General features: G+C 40.8%; 1 protein-coding gene across 1 annotated transcript in view; it reads left to right on the forward strand.

Moving 5' to 3' along the window:
• The first annotated feature begins 1,976 nt into the window (after positions 1 to 1,976).
• The window catches only part of ASAH2 (N-acylsphingosine amidohydrolase 2), a 113,662-nt gene continuing 98,297 nt past the window's right edge, over positions 1,977 to 17,341 (forward strand). The window contains exon 1 of the mRNA XM_060286204.1: positions 1,977 to 2,064. The gene's annotated coding sequence lies outside the window, so the exon portion shown is untranslated. The remainder of the gene's footprint in view (positions 2,065 to 17,341) is intronic.

Raw genomic sequence — 17,341 nt, forward strand, 5'->3', positions numbered from 1 at the left:
TGGGAGAAGCAGGTCAGTGTGAGGTAATGAATGATCCTTCCTGGGCTGCGGTGCCAGGTACAAAATGGCGAGATGAGCTCCAGGTGTGACCTTCCAAGGATGGTGCGGGGCTTCAGCCCATAAGCAGGCTCAGCTGGGGTACGTCCTGCCCCGTGTGTGAATCAGCACGTAAGCAGTTAAGTTGGCGAGCCTTGGCTTCATCGGTAAGAGCATTCAGCGCCTCCAAGCGTTAACCTGCAGCCCTGCTCAGAACAGGGGCTGAGGATTCAGAAGCGTCCTGGCACGCGGGCTTGAAGGAGCAGTGACATGTGGCTTTGAACAAGCAGCTGCCCCAGCAGATCTGGGTACGTAGCTCTGCTTTGATTGATAGTGTTTTGTTTTCTCCCGAGAGAACAAAGTGATGGTTGTTCATGTTTGCAAACAAGATCCCTTTGACACTGAAAAGGAACAGATGTTTATTAGCTGCTATTTATCATGAAAAAATGTAATAGGGATGGAGGGGGCCAGGGGAGCAGATTCTTCCTACTCATTTACATTTCTGATTGCAATGGCCGAGTTTCTTTAATTTTATCTGAATTCTGATGCTGTGTGGTCAGGTCATTTGAATGTCATGGTTACAGTAATTCAAAGGGTATCTTTTGGCTGATCTTTCTGTAAATCGTCATATCTACATTCAGAGATATGGATTGAGTTTGCAGAATTATTTGTCAAATTGATGAAGCCAAGTGGCAGAAATCCACTTTCCTACCTTATTTTGGAAAGCAAGATTCATATTCTTAGGCTTAAAGAACAAACTTCTGCAAATTTACCATATGCCTGAGTGAGAGCAGTAGCATTTGAATATGGTCTTTTTCTTTCCTACAGCTTGACTTTCATCTCAGGTGTATGCAGCGTGATGTGAAATAAACTTTAGAATCTCAGTTCTCTTTTTAATGAGTCTTATCTGGATCACCTGGGCCTTTCCATCACTTTCGGTGACTTTCTCTATTCTTTTGATTTTAGAATAGCTGAGATTTAGAGTAGCTTAGAATTACTCCAAAAGCTTGGATTTGATTGAATTTCCAAGGATATAGGAACTTAAGTTTGGCTGGGTCTCATCGCATCCCCATTCTGGCACTGCAGCAACATCTACCAACTGACCCCGATGACCTTTTCCCCAGCTGGCATCTCCTGCAGGTTTAAAATAGGGGGGTGCTGCTTCTCAGGCTTAGACGCTACTTAACAAGTTACTGCTTCCCAGCACAGTGTTCAAAACTGGTCTTTAATCATCTTGGAATTATCTAGAATATTTCCTCCCCGGTGCCCATAGCTTCTCCTATATCCACCTGGATTTCCAACCCATGGGAGGCTCCTTTTGGTAAACAAGTTTTTCTTTGAAAAAATGCAAACACTACCTTAAAATCTGGGTAGGCTATCAGTCACTAATACCTTCATGCAAGTCAGCTTAGTGCCTCTTTAAAATCACTCTCCCTGAAGTAAAGGTGTTTTTCCAGACTGAAGGAAAGGTGGTGAGAATCAGGAATTTGAAGCTTGGATTCTGAAGGTGGAGAGAGAGGAAAATCTGGATGGGCGCTGCAGTAGCGCCCAAGGAGGCCAGTTTGAGAATCCTGAGTCACGAGAAAAGGGCGGGACCCAGAAGGCATTGCTCACAGTGGTGCAGGTGAAGGTGCCTGAAGCCTTCAGGGTCACCTGGGCATAGTTAGAATCTAAGGAATTAACTTCCAGGTGCTCAACTCCCATTTGAACCGCTTCCCAAAAAATTTTCTGCTTGGAGGATCCATATGAGTTCTGCTTCAGAAATAAAGAGAGACTTCTCACTCATCTGGAATCTCACTCTGGGCTTACAGTCTCACTCTGGTCCCAAGGTACACAGAAATCTCCTGGGCATCACACACACGGATGACTTCAGAATACGTTGTTCCAGAGGGAGGGCCCGGTAAGAGCAAAGCAAGCAGAAATTGACCACATCTCATTTCTCTAGGTTTCAAGCTCATGCCAAAGACTGTGCCTTGTTTCTCTTAGAGCTGCAATTAAGGAGTGAGAAGGTTATCACGAAGACAAAGTGTATGTATGAATACATTGATTGGAACTGAAACTGAAGTTTGATATTTTTTAATAGTAATTCTGGTTTGGTTGCCTGATTTGATGACAAAGTTGGTTTGACTAATTAAGTTCTGTGGATGTTTTCTGTAAGTTTAACACGCTGATTCTGCTGCTTAAGCTTTTGGCCAAAATAAATTTAAAATGTGTACAATATATAGAAAATTAGAAAATACAACTTTTCCAAGTATTTTAGCATATAAAAGCTTTAGATGGTACCTTTTTAAAATGCACAAGGGAGTAGAAAATGCCTTTAGGGGTTTCAGGAGCAAAAACCTGTGAAGACCACTGGAGTGTATTATCCTTGAGGTGAGGTGCGCCTGCCTGAGAGCGAGTGCCTTTGCCCTCAGGTGGCCCCAGAGTCCACTCCTTGTTTTGTGCCTCTGCATCTACTTCCCGCCCCCAACTTCAGGATCCTGCAGTTTCCATCACTCAGCCCCCGTACCGCTGCCTCTGTGAACCAGCTGGTTGATATATTTGTGTTGAGTAGTTGCCTAGTGATTTGAAGATAGCGTGTGAATGGCAGAACAAAACTTCCATGAGGCAAGGGTTGAAGAAGAGGAGGGTTTACCGGGCATTTTTTGGGATCACCTCTCTCCTGCGTCAGGGAGATGAGGTTGGAGCCACTGGAGTAGAAAGATGTGAATTCAAGTCCTGCGTCTGCAACTGACTAGCTCTTTGAACTTCCTTGAGCCTCAGTGGCTTCGTTTGTAAAACTGGGATCCTGTGCGTGAACCTCTGGGATGATAGGATGGGACTCGAACAGTAAATTGACACCCACTCGTTAAGTAGTAGTTCCAAGGTGGAGGAGTGTATAAAGTTTAAGGGGAAGAAATAGGTTAGTCATTGACTCTGTCTGGGGGATCACTGTTATGAGAATTAACAACTTTTTAGCACCCTGCCGTTTACACAGAAATATACACATCCTCTCTGTATTGCTTCCACAATCCTGTGAAGCAGATTCTTTTTTTGTTTTTTTTCTATTTTTTTGAATTTTTGAATTTTATTTTTTTATACGGCAGGTTCTTATTAGTTATCTATTTTATACATATTAGTGTCTGTATGTCAATCCCAATCTCCCAATTCATCCCACCCCCACCCCCCACCCCCCACCACTTTCCCCCCTGGTTGTCCGTACGTTTGTTCTCTGCATCTGTGTCTCAATTTCTGCCCTGCAAACTGGTTCATCTGTACCATTTTTCTAGGTTCCACATATATGCGTTAATATACAATATTTGTTTTTCTCTTTCTGACTTCACTCTGTATGACACTCTCTAGATTCATCCACGTCGCTACAAATGACCCAATTTCGTTCCGTTTTATGGCTGAGTAATATTCCGTTGTATATATGTACCACATCTTCTTTATGCTTTGGTCTGTCAGTGAGCATTTAAGTTGCTTCCATGACCTGGCTGTTGTAAATAGTGCTGCAGTGAACATTGAGGTGCCTGTGTCTTTTTGAATTATGTTTTTCTCTGGGTATATGCCCAGTAGTGGGATTGCTGGGTCATTTGCTAATTCCATTTCTAGTTTGTTTGTTTGTGGTACGCGGGCCTCTCACTGTTGTGGCCTCTCTCGTTGCGGCGCACGGGCTCTGGACGCGCAGGCTAAGCGGCCATGGCTCACGGGCCCAGCCGCCCTGCGGCATGTGGGATCTTCCCGAACCGGGGCACGAACCTATGTCCCCTGCATCGGCAGGCGGACTCTCAACCACTGCGCCACCAGGGAAGCCCCTCCATTTCTAGTTTTTTAAGGAACCTCCATACTGTTCTCCATAGTGGCTGTATCAATTTACATTCCCACCAACAGTGCACTCCCTCTCCACTCCCTCTCCAGCATTCATTGTTTGTAGATTTTCTGATGATGCCCATTCTAAGTGGTGTGAGGTGACACCTCATTGTAGTTTCGATTTGCATTTCTCTAATAATTAGTGATGTTGAGCTACTTTTCATGTGCTTCTTGGCCATCTGTATGTCTTCTTTGGAGAAATGTCTATTTAGGTCTTCTGCCCATTTTTGGATTCCATTGTTTGTTTTTTTAATATTGAGCTTCATGAGCTGTTTATATATTTTGGAGATTAATTCTTTGTCCATTGATTAGTTGGCAAATATTTTCTCCCATTCTGAGAGTTGACTTTTCGTCTTGTTTGTAGTTTCCTTTGCTGTGCGAAAGCTTTTAAGTTTCATTAGGTCCCATTTGTTTATTTTTGTTTTTATTTCCATTACTGTAGGAGTTGTAGCAAAACAGATCTTGCTGTGATTTATATCATAGAGTGTTCTGCCTATGTTTTCCTCTAAGTTTTATAGTGTCCTGTCTTGCAGTTAGGTCTCGAAACCATTTTGAGTTTATTTTTGTGTATGGTGTTAGGGAGTGTTCTAATTTCATTCTTTTACATGTAGCTGTCCAGTTTTCCCAGCACCATTTATTGAAGAGACTGTCACTTCTCCATTGTATATCCTTGCCTCCTTTGTCATAGATTAGTTGACCATATGTGCGTGGGTTTATCTCTGGGCTTCCTGTCCTGTTCCATTGATCTATATTTCTGTTTTTGTGCCAGTACCATACTGTCTTGATTACTGTAGCTTTATAATATCTGAAGTCAGGGAGTCTGATTCCTCCAGCTCTGTTTTTTTCCTCAAGACTGCTTTGGCTATTCAGGGTCTTTTTTTGTCTCCATACAAATTTTAAGATTTTTTGTTCTAGTTTTGTAAAACAATGCTACTGGTAATTTGATGGAGATTGCATTGAATCTGTAGATTGCTTTGGGTAGTAGAGTCATTTTCACAATATTGATTCTTCCAATCCAAGAACATGGTATGTCTCTCCATCTGTTGGTATCATCTTTAATTTCTTTCATCAGTGTCTTATAGTTTTCTGCATACAAGCCTTTGTCTCCCGAGGTAGGTTTATTCCTAGGTATTTTATTCTTTTTGTTGCAGTGGTAAATGGGAGTGTTTCCTTAATTTCTCTTTCAGATTTTTCATCATTAGTGTATAGGAATGCCAGAGATTTCTGTGCATTAATTTTGTGTCCTGCAACTTTACCAACTTCATTGATTAGCTCTTGTAGTTTTCTGGTGGCGTCTTTAGGATTCTCTATGTATAGTATCATGTCATCTGCAAATATTGACAGCCTTACTCCTTCTTTTCCAATTTGTATTCCTTTTATTTCTTTTTCTTCTCTCATTGCCGTGGCTAAGACTTCCACAACTATGTTGAGTAACAGTGGTGAGGGTGGACATCCTTGTCTTGCTCCTGATATTAGAGGAAATGCTTTCAGTTTTTCACCATTGAGAATGATATTTGCTATGGGGTTGTCATATATGGCCTTTATTATGTTGAGGTAGGTTCCCTCTATGCCCACTTTCTGTAGAGTTTTTATCATAAATGGTGTTGAATCTTCTCAAAAGCTTTTTGTGCATCTATTGAGATGATCATATGGTTTTTATTCTTCAATTTGTTAATATGGTGTATCACATTGATTGATTTGCATATATTGAAGAATGCTTGCATTCCTGGGATAAATCTTACTTGATCAAGGTGTATGATCCTTTTACTGTGTTGTTGGATTCTGTTTGCTAGTATTTTGTTGAGGATTTTTGCATCCATATTCATCAGTGATATTGGTCTGTAATTATCTTTTTTTGTAGTATCTTTGTCTGGTTTTGGTATCAGGGTGATGGTGGCCTCATAGAATGAGTTTGGGAGTGTTCCTTCCTCTGAAGGAACACTCCCAACTCTTTTGGAAGAGTTTGAGAAGGATGAGTGTTAGCTCTTTTCTAATTGTTTGATAAAATTCACCCGTGAAGCCATCTGGTCCTGGACTTCTGTTTATTGGAAGATTTTTAATCACAGTTTCAATTTCATTACTTGTGATTGTTCATATTTTCTGTTTCTTCCTGGTTCAGTCTTGGAAGGTAATACCTTTCTAAGAATTTGTCCATTTCTTCCAGGTTGTCCATTTTATTGGCATAGAGTTGCTTGTAGTAGTCTCTTAGGATGCTTTGTATTTCTGTGGTGTCTGTTCTAACTTCTCCTTTTTCATTTCTAATTTTATTGATTTGAGTCCTCTCCCTCTTTTTCTTGATGAACCTGGCTAATGGTTTATCAGTTTTGTTTATCTTCTCAAAGAACCACCTTTTAGTTTTATTGATCTTTGCTATTGTTTACTTTGTTTCTAGTTCATTTATTTCTGATCTGATCTTTATGACTTCTTTCCTTTTGCTAACTTTGGGGTTTTTTTGTTCTTATTTCTTCAGTTCCTTTAGGTGCAAGGTTAGATTGTTTATTCGAGATTTTTCTTGTTTCTCGACGTAGGCTTGTATAGCTATAAACTTCCCTCTTAGAACTGCTTTTGCTGCATCCCATAGGTTTTGGATGGTCATGTTTTCATTGTCATTTGTCTCTAGGTATTTTTTGATTTCCTCTCTGATTTCTTCAGTGACCTCTTGGTTATTTAGTAACGTATTGTTCAGCCTCCATGTGTTTGTGTTTTTTACGTTTTTTTTTTCCCTCCAATTGATTTCTTATCTCATAGCCTTGTGGTCAGAAAAGATGCTTGATATGATTTCATTTTTCTTAAATTTACTGAGGCTTGATTTGTGAAGCAAGATGTGGTCTATGCTGGAGAATATTCTGTGAACACTTGAGAATAAAGTGTAATCTGCTGGTTTTGTATGGAATGTCCTATAAATATCAATTAAATCTATCTGGTCTACTGTGTCATTTAAAGCTTGTGTTTCCTTATTAATTTTCTGTTTGGATGATCTGTCCATTGGTGTAAGTGAGATGTTAAAGTCTCCCACTATAATTGTGTTACCATCGATTTCCTCTTTTATAGCTGTTAGCAGTTGCATTATGTAATGAGGTGCTCCTATGTTGGGTGCATATATATTTATAATTGTTATATCTTCTTCTTGGATTGATCCCTTGATCATTATGTAGAGTCCTTCCTTGTCTCTTGTGACATTCTTTATTTTAAAGTCTATTTTATCTGATATGAGTATTGCTACTCCTGCTTTCTTTTGATTTCCATTTGCATGCAATATATTTTTCCGTCCCCTCACTTTCAGTCTGTATGTGTCCCGGGATCTGAAGTGGATCTTTTGTAGACAGCATATATGTGGGTCTTGTTTTTGTATCCATTCACTGAGCCTGGGTCTTTTGGTTGGAGCATTTAATCCATTCACTTTTAAGGTAGTTATCGATATGTATGTTCCTATGACCATTTTCTTAAGTGTTTTGGGTTGGTTTTTGTAGGTCCTTTTCTTCTCTTGTGTTTCCCACTTAGAGAAGTTCCTTTAGCATTTGTCGTAGAGCTGGTTTGGTGGTGCTGAATTTTTAGCTTTTGTTTGTAAAGCTTTTGATTTCTCCATCAAAGCTGAATGAGATCCTTGGCGGGTAGAGTAATCTTGGTTGTAGGTTCTTCCCTTTCATCATTTTAAGTATACCATGCCACTCCCTTCTGGCTTGTAGAGTTTCTGCTGAGAAATCAGCTGTTAACCTTATGGGAGTTCCCTTGTATGTTATTTGTCATTTTGCTCTTTCTGCTTTCAATAATTTTTCTTTGTCTTTAATTTTTGCCAGTTTGATTACTATGTGTCTCGGCATGTTTCTCCTAGGGTTTATCCTATATGGGACTCTCTGTGCTTCGTGGACTTGGGTGGCTATTTCCTTTCACATGTTATGGAAGTTTTCGACTATAATCTTTTCAAATATTTTCTCTGGTCATTTCTCTCTCTCTTCTCCTTCTGGGACCCCTATAATGTGAATGTTGTTGAGTTGAATGGTGTCCCAGAGGTCTCTTAGGCTGTCTTCATTTCTTTTCATTCTTTTTTCTTTATTCTGTTCCACAGCACTGAATTCTACCATTCTGTCTTCCAGATCAGTTATCTGTTCTTCTGCCTCAGTTATTCTGCTATTGATCCCTTCTAGTGTAGTTTTCATTTCAGTTATTGTATTGTTCATCTCTGTTTGTTTGTTCTTAAATTCTTCTAGGTCTGTGTTAAACATTTCTTGCATCTTCTTGATCTTTGTCTCCATTCTTTTTCCGAGGTCCTGGATTATCTTCACTATCAGTATTCTGAATTCTTCTTCTGGAATGTTGCCTATCTCCAGTTCATTTAGTTGTTTTTCTGGGGTTTTATCTTGTTCCTTCATCTTGTACCTAGCCCTCTGCCTTTTCATCTTGTCTATCTTTCTGTGAATGTGGTTTTTGTTCCACAGGCTGCAGGATTGTAGTTCTTCTTGCTTCTGCTGTCTGCCCTCTGGTGGATGAGTCTATCTAAGAGACTTGTGCAAGTTTCCTGAAGGGAGGGACTGGTGGTGGCTAGAGCTGGCTGTTGCTCTGGTGGGCAGAGCTCAGTAAAATTTAATCCACTTGTCTGCTGATGGGTGGGACTGAGTTCCCTCCCTGTTGCTTGTTTGACCTGAGGCGACCCAACACTGGAGCCTACCTGGGCTCTTTGGTGGGGCTAATGGCAGACTCTGGGAGGGCTCACACCAAGGAGTACTTCCCAGAACTTCTACTGCCAGTGTCCTTGTCCACACGGTGAGACACAGCCACCCCCTGCCTCTGCAGAGACCCTCCAACACTAGCAGGTAGGTCTGGTTCAGTCTCCTATGGGGTCACTGCTCCTTCCCCTGGGTCCTGATACACAGACTGCTCTGTGTGTGCCCTCCAAGAGTGGAGTCTCTTTTTCCCCCAGTCCTGTCGAAGTCCTGTAATAAAATCCTGCTAGTCTTCAAAGTCTGACTCTCTAGGAATTCCTCCTCCCATTGCTGGACCCCCAGGTTGGGAAGCCTGACGTGGGGCTCAGAACCTTCAGTCCAGTGGGTGGACTTCTGTGGTATAAGTGTTCTCCAGTTTGTGAGTCACCCACCCAGCAGTTATGGGATTTGATTTTACTGTGATTGCGCCCCTCCTACCGTCTCATTGTGCCTTCTCCTTTGTCTTTGGATGTGGGGTATCTTTCTTTGTGAGTTCCAGTGTCTTCCTGTCAATGAGTGTTCAGCAGTTAGTTGTGATTCCAGTGCTCTCGCAAGAGGGAGTGAGCGCACGTCCTTCACTCCGCCATCTTGAACCAATCTCCTGTGAAGTAGATTCTTGGTGGGAGGAGGAGAAGAGGCATGTCCACCCCCTCCCCCCACCCCCATTCTTGCCCAATCATCTTTGCCAAAAGGACACCGTTGTGCTGTGAAGTGATACCAGGAAACCTAGCCTTATTTGTTAAGGCAGAGATGTCAAGAGTTGGCTCTAAATGTTCTTCCAAATGGGCACCTTTCCAAGCCCTTCTGCAGTGAGACCTTTACCAGTTCTTCCATTTTCCCATCAGAGAAGGAAGTGCCTGCTTCTCTGCTAAGAGACAAGGTCAAGTCAACAATGGGTGAGAAAAATGGAGAACACGTCAAATGTCCAGTGCAAATACTCTGTTGAGAGGGAGGAAAGAACCAAGCTAATCTGGACCATCTCAGGGCAGGCATCAGAGGTTCTGCTAGCATCAGGGTAGAAGGGTATCCTTGAAAAAATGGTAATAGAAACTTTGAGATGGCCAGTTATCCATCCCCAGGATCAAGACTCCAAAACAGGAGGATAGCAACTACCCCATATCTCTGGAAGTGAATGTCAGAGGTCATGCTAAAGAGACAGATCTGTGCTACATAGGCTCCCTGCAGTGCAGGAGACTTTTGGCTGTAACTCTAAGTTGCACCACTCAGCTTATTTCCCATTCAGATGAGGGAATTTGTCCCAAACTTTTCCAAAAATGTGAGATCCAATAACATTTGTACACAAGGTTCATGAGGCTTTTCATCACACCTTGCTGAGAACAGCTTCATCCAGAAATAAGACACATGAAGAGGAGGAAAGAAGGTGGTCAGGGGTTAGTCATCCCCCGGTGATGGAAGCCACTGAAGCCACAAGAGAGAACAGAGAATGGCACTGGTGACTGGGAAGGAGCGTAAGTTTATGTTCAAGAGGGTAACATGTGCTTCTTGGGGTTCTGCCAAGAAATGAGGTCCCTGAGAGCCTCAGAATCTCCTGGAACTGTTTTCAATACTGTTTTTATTGCTACCCACATCTCCTGATTTCTCTTCCAGACTTGCCTGGTCTGGGAAGAGCAGCTGATGTAAAGAGAAGCCTCAACATGTATTTAGGAAACAAAACAAAGCAGTGTGTGTCAGCTGGACATTGTTTTGACCATCACCTGGAGGATCCAGTCACAACTCCTGCTCTACATTGTCTCCCTAGCTCCCAGGACAGCAGTGTCATCTGAGACTATACTTTAGAAATGCCTCATTGGTGGCTTACGAGTTGGTTTGTGTAGTGACAATGATGTGTTGAAGAAAGTTCGTATTGGCTCATCAGAGCCAATTGTGTATAGAACTTCCCAGCATCACGATCCATGACTTCCTTTGGTTGCTTGAAATCAGCCATAGTAGGAGTATTTACACCACAGAAATTGGTGAATGTTACACACCAGGGCTTCTTGTTCCTGGAGAGCCAGTTGTTAACCATTCAGCAGCACACCACTGCCAATACTTGTTGCAGAAAATTCTTTGATAAGGAAATGATGTGCTGGTTTAAGACATTAGGAGAAAAAATAGCCTTAGGAAGAAATTACTTTCTACTGTTAGAGAATGTTATGATAGACCCAGGATCAGGTTTGCTTCGCAGAGCAACTATACAAGTTTGCAAATAGGGAGTATCCTGTCCAGGTCACCTTTCCAGGGGAGGCTACTACTTTCCTAAATGCTTAGACCCCTGAATTATGCTAATTGAATCACATAACCCCATCTTTATGTCACTATATTAATAAGAGGAAGAATTTAAGTAAATCTTTGGAATGAAAGTGAAAGAGTATGCTAATCCTTTTTCCAGTTCATTTACCTTTTTTGGATTAATAGAAGTAGAAACAAGAAATTTGCCAAGCCCAAATGTGGAAGATCATTTGTTGAGGTCTGTCAGCCTAACTTCCTTCCTTTATTTATTTTATTTACTTATTTATTTTAAAAAATTGAACTATAGTTGATTTACAATGTCATGTTAGTTTCAGGTGTATAGCACAGCGATTCAGTTGTACACACACATATATATTCTTCAGATTCTCTTCCTTTGTAGGTTATTACAAAATATTGAATACAGTTCCCTGTGCTATACACTAGGTCCTTGTTTGTTATCTATTTTATATACAGTAGTGTGTGTATGTTAATCCCAACCCCCTAATTTATCCCCCCACCCTTCCCCTTTGGTAACCATAAGTTTGTTTTCTTTGTGAGTCTCTTACTCCTTTGGAAATAAGTTCACTTGTTTGTTTGCTTTTAGATTCCACGTATAAGTGATATCATGTAATATTTATCTGTGTCTGACTCACTTCACTTAGTGTGATAATCTTCAGGTCCCTCCACATGCTACAAATGGCATTATTTCATTCTATTTTGTGGCTAATCGTCTGCCTAACTTCCTATACAGGGAAGGCACCTCACAGGAGATTAACTCTATGACTAGCGTTTCCTTGTGTTTTCTGAGTGGGGAAGCCTCTGAGAATTCCCTTTACAGGAGGCATTCATTAATTCACAGGTAGTTCCTTTTCTACTCATGCTAAGCCAAGGGAAATTTTTGTTTTAGAAAATAGGAGATCTCTCCATGGATTATACTGAAGTACAGTATAAGAGGAATTATACATTAGTGCTTGGTAAAAGTGTCTATACCAAAAAATAGGGTAATTGTGAAGCTGTCAGGGAGGTGGAGACTATGATTATCCCCATTTTACAGGTGAGGGAATAGATGCATAGAGAAGTCAAGTGACTTCCTCCAGTTTGGGCAGTGCTGGGATCTGAACTCAAGAAATCTTAATCCAAACCCATATTCTAAACCACAATTATTTATCCTCTCCCTGTGAAGAGAACGGCTAAAAATCCAATCCAACTCCTCTTCTCTGAACACGGGCCCCCACTTTTTTTGCGTGAAAACCTATTTCAACCCACAGCAGAACAGCAGATTTCATAATTTAATCGAGTCTCACGTGTCTCATTAAGTCAGAACTTCAGATACAGAGCAGAGGTTGGAAGATGGAGCAGGAAACATCAGGTTTCAACTTGCACAGCTGTGGCTCAGTAGGCAAAGCAGGAGTCATTCCTCCCAACTGCTTCTTATGTGAAAGTATAACAAAACTCTTTTGCAACCATGTTGTCACCTTTCTTCCTCTTCTGAGTTGGGCCAGAAATCTTCAACAGTGTTGTAATACTTTTAGGGTAAATAAGAAGTCTGTTTCTCTCCCATATGCTTTTTTTTTTTTAATTTGCTGGAATCTTGGAAGAAATGCTATATTCATGAGATTTTTGTTTTGTGTTGTAGTCATAAACATTAGCCTCAGGCTTCATTCTAGTGCTTTTAGACCTGATGTTTATAGCTGATACTCAAACTGAATCCATTTTAACAATCAGTTTGTTTTCCCAAGTCTCCTTTGGTTAGCAGCATCACAATTCTCTCTCAATCTTAAAAAAATTGGAGTGATGTCTGGTTTTCCCCTCTCCTTTACCTCCCATATTGAGCAAGTGTCAACTTGCTAGTGACAGACTTCACCAACACTTCTCAAATGTATTCCCTCTCTCCGTTCCCACGGCCACCTCCACACACCACCTTGGCTCTGCTTCCCTCCCAAATGGGGTCTCGCCTCTTAAATGGTTGTCCATCTCTAGATCCAGGGTAACCATTAGCTTCCAATTTGTTTTTCAGCTCTACCTCCTTTTCTTTTGTATTACTGATTTTTTTAATTGAAGTATAGTTGATTTACAGTATTGTGTTAATTTCTCCTGTACAGCAAAGTGATTCCATTATACATATATATACATTCATTTTTTTATATATATTTTTTCTGCTGTGGTTTATCATAGGATATTGAAACTAGTTCTCTGTGCTAGGCAGTAAGACCTTGTTTATACATTCTATGTATAAAAGCTTATATCTGCTAACCCCAACCTCCCTCTCTATCCCTGCCCCAACCCCCTCCCCCTTGGGAAGCACCAATCTGTTCTCTATGTCCATGATTCTGTTTCTGTTTCATAGATCATATGGTATTTGTCTTTCTCTTCCTGACTGACTTAACTTCACTTAATATGATAATCTCTAGTTGCATCCGTGTTGCTGCAAATGGCACAATTTCATTCTTTTTTATGGCTGAGTAATATTCCATTTATATATGTACCACATCTTCTTTATTCCATTCACCTGTGATGGACATTTAGGTTGTTTCCATGTCTTGGCTATTGTGAATAGTGCTGCTATGAACATAGGAGTGCATGTATCTTTTTGAATTACAGTTTTGTCTACATATAGGCCTAGGAGTGGGATCGCTGGATCATATGTCTACTTCCTATACCAGTAGAGCGCTAAGTTGGGAAGAATTTGGAGGATCTATCTGGGCTTCTCATGAAAAAGTCCCTTGATCCATTCGTGATATCATGACCAAAGAATCGGAAAGAAGCATCCTTTCTTAGCCTCTCCCTGCTCCATTTTACCCACTTTTGTCAGATGAAAGTTTGCAAAATGCAACTGAATTTATGTTTTTATCTTACTCAGAAATATTCAGGGACTCTTTGCTGCCTTCAGTAAGTTAAAATTCCTCAGCCTGGCATTTGAGAACCTCCAGGTTCTGCCTGTCACTTATCTAAGCTGCATCTCTCATTGCTTTCATTGCATCTTTCACTAAGCCTGCATTAGTGGATCTCAAACTCAGTGTCACAATGGAGCAGTGAGCGAGAGAGGGTAAGCTTATAACCAGAGATCTGGAGATCTTACATAATGAAATAAACTATCTAGACTCTGGCACAGCCGGGGTATGAATCCTGGAGAGCATCACATATGAACATTGTGTTTTGGAAGGTTAAGATTGAGAACTGCTGCCCTCAGCTTGGTCAGACCATCCTGCTTGCTATTGTGTATATGTATTTGGACTTTCCTTTCCCTGCACTTTAGCTGTCACTGATATTGTCATCTCTATATCTCTACCTGTCAAAATCTTTTGCTCTTCAAAGTTCAGCTTGAATTATACCTCTTTTATGTAACTGTCCCTAATTTTTCAAACTTAGGTATGATGTCTCCTTTTTATGGGTCCCCAGAGCATTTTATTAATGATGCTGATGTTTAAACTTGCATTGCGTTGATTTTGCACCTGTCTTGTATTCCCCCTTATAGATAATCAGCAGAGGGAAGTTGTTTTTGTTTGTTTGTTTAAATCTTTGTTTCACTGGATGCACACATGGTAGGCCTTTCATGATCTGGCTACTTAGGTTTTGTTTTGGTTTTCCATTTTAATTTTTATTTTATTTCCCTTCCACTTCCATTGAGAAATAATTGACATATAGTACTGTATAAGTTAAGGTGTACAGCATAATTTGAATTATTGTGATAATCATTTCAAGATATATATAAGTTTAGTGAACACCCATCATCTCATATAGATACAAAATGAAACAAAAAGAAAATTTCTTTGTGATGAGAACTCTTAGGATTTACTCTTAACTAACAACGTGCATATATAACATACAGCAGTATTACTTATATTAATCATGTTGTACATTTCATCCCTAGTACTTACTGAGCTTATAACTGGAAGTTTGTACCTTTTGACCACCTTCGTCCATTTCTCCCCCCACCCCTTATCTCTGGTAACCACAAATCTTTTTCTCTGAGTTTGTTTTCTTGAAGCATAATTGACCTACAACACTGTGTAAGTTCCTGGTGTACCACATAGTGACTTGATATTTCTATACATTACAAAATTGCTCCGGCACCTTCTGATCACACTTGTCATTTCTTTCCTCAGTACCTCTGTGTCATTCTCTGCTCTTATCCTATGAAACAACTTAGAATTTCCCAAACTCCATGTGTTTTCTTTTATCTTCAGGCCTTTGCACATGCCAGGCCTTCTTATCAGGTGAAGTAGGTTGCCAAAATGGCCCCGGTTCTTCACCCTTCCCTGAATCCACACCTTCCACCACATGACTTTCCATCAAGAGGCAGAGACTGTTTCCCCTCCCCTTGGATCTGGCCCTGAGACTTGCTTTTGTCACTACAATGCAGGGGAAGTTACAGTGTGCCAGTTCTGAGCCTAGGCGTCAAAAAGGCCTGAATGTTTCCACTCTTTCTCTTGGAAACTAGCCCAGCTGCCGTGTGAGCAACCCTGGGCTAACCTGCTGGAGAATGAGTGACATGTGGAACAGAGACAAGCTGCCCCAGCTTAGGCCATCCTAATCCAGTAGCTCCCAGCCAACCCTCGACCAACCAGCAGCTCTCTGTCTATGCATTAACAAGTCGCAATCAGCAGAAATGCCCAGCTGGGCCCAGCCACATTGCTAACCCACAGAATCATGAGCTAAACAAATTGTTATTTTTAAGCTATTAAGTTTTGGAGTGGTTCGTTAGCCAACTGATATACTAGGTTAACAGTTACCTTTGGCAAAGCCATTTCGGATCCCCTTCAAGTTTGGGTTAGCACTTGTAGTTCAATATTATTACTAGGGAATCACCTCTATCTTACACTGTAAGGTTTTTGAAGGCAGGCATTTTGTCTTAGGTATTGTGTCCTTTAGGCCACAGTACCCAGTACTCTGTAGATGCTCAGAAAATATTTTTGAATAAAGGAAGCAATGGATTAAATCAGAAGTTGCAACTTGTGGTCTACATATGTTCAGTTTGTCATACATAGTGTTAACTGAAAGAATGATAAAAAATTTTTTTCAGAGTTGTTTGCCAATATTTCAAATCAAAAAATTAATAAACACTGATAGCCTACTGACTCTTTAGGACTTAGACGTTATCATACTAAGCAAAGTCTGACAAAGACAAATATCACATGATATCACTTATATGTGGAATCTAAAAAAATGGTACAAATGAACTTATTTACAAAACAAACTCACAGACATAGAAAACAAACTTAAAATAATATTTTTCTATTTATTTGGCTGTGTCAGGTCTTTGTTGTGGCATACAGGATCTTTGTTGCGGCATGTGGGATCTTTCATTGTGGCGCGTGGGCTCCAGAGAGCACGGGCTCTCTAGCTGTGGCACAGGGGCTCTAGAGCGCACGGGCTCAGTAGTTGCGGCGCTGGGGCTTAGCTGCCCCGTGGCATGTGGGATCTTAGTTCCCGGACCGGGGATCGAACCCACATCCCCTGCATTGGAAGGCAGATTCTCAACCACTGGACCACCAGGGAAGTCCCCGAAAACAAACTTATGATTACCAGAGGGTCAGGGAGGAGAGGGATAAATTAGGAGCTTGAGATTAGCAGGTACACACTACTATATATAAAATAAACAACAAGGACCTGTTATAGCACAGGGAACTATATTCAATATCTTGTAATAACCTATAATTAAAAAGAATCTGAGATATATGTGTGTGTGTATGTATGCATATATGTATAACAGAATCACTTTGCTGTACATCTGAAACTAACACAACATTGTAAATTAACTATACTTCATTTAAAAAATATTACTGACTTTTCATTAAAAAATGAGAAAATCCATCAATACTGGGCCTTCGTCACCTTCAGGTGGGCACACATTTTCTGACTGTGGCAGTCCTCACTGATCGCCATTGTCTCCTCAGCACCCAGTGTGGTTATCATTGCATCTGTGTAGTTCTCTTGCAGACATCTGCAAGCTTCAGGCAGCTACGTACCTGCTGTAAAGCACACCGCAACACTTGGGAGAGCTGCTGATAAATGTGTCCACTTATTTTCTTCTGCCTTTGGTGTGAGTGTGACGTAGGCAGTCTCCTTCTTCCTGGGAAGATTTTAAGCATTGTTTAGCATTTCATTTTCTCCTCTACAAATTGGGTTTGTTGGCTTTTCAAGGATACTTCGGCTTATAACCTGCCTAAATTAGAGCAAGATGTTTTCTTTCATTTCATAATTCAGAGTCTTATGGCAGGAATTGTGGTTTGGCTGGACGTATCCTCACCTAGCAGTGTTGGCAGGCCTGTTAGGAACATCATGCCATTTTTCTGACGTTTTTTTCCCTTTAATGGTTCTCTTAAGGGCCTACATAAAACCTGCTATTGGTGACCTGTCTCTTTCATAATGGATTGAGGTAATTTTTCAGTAGCGTGAGGTGAGATTGGAAGCCCTTTTTTTTTTTTTGATGACTACTCATTCTATTTATAAGGTTTATAGCTCAATGGTTGGGTCTTTGAAAGAAGAAATTCCCCAGCCAATTCATAATTCCACATTTAAAA

The sequence above is a fragment of the Globicephala melas genome, chromosome 16, assembly GCF_963455315.2.
Source record: "Globicephala melas chromosome 16, mGloMel1.2, whole genome shotgun sequence".
In the NCBI taxonomy this organism is placed as follows: domain Eukaryota; kingdom Metazoa; phylum Chordata; class Mammalia; order Artiodactyla; family Delphinidae; genus Globicephala; species Globicephala melas.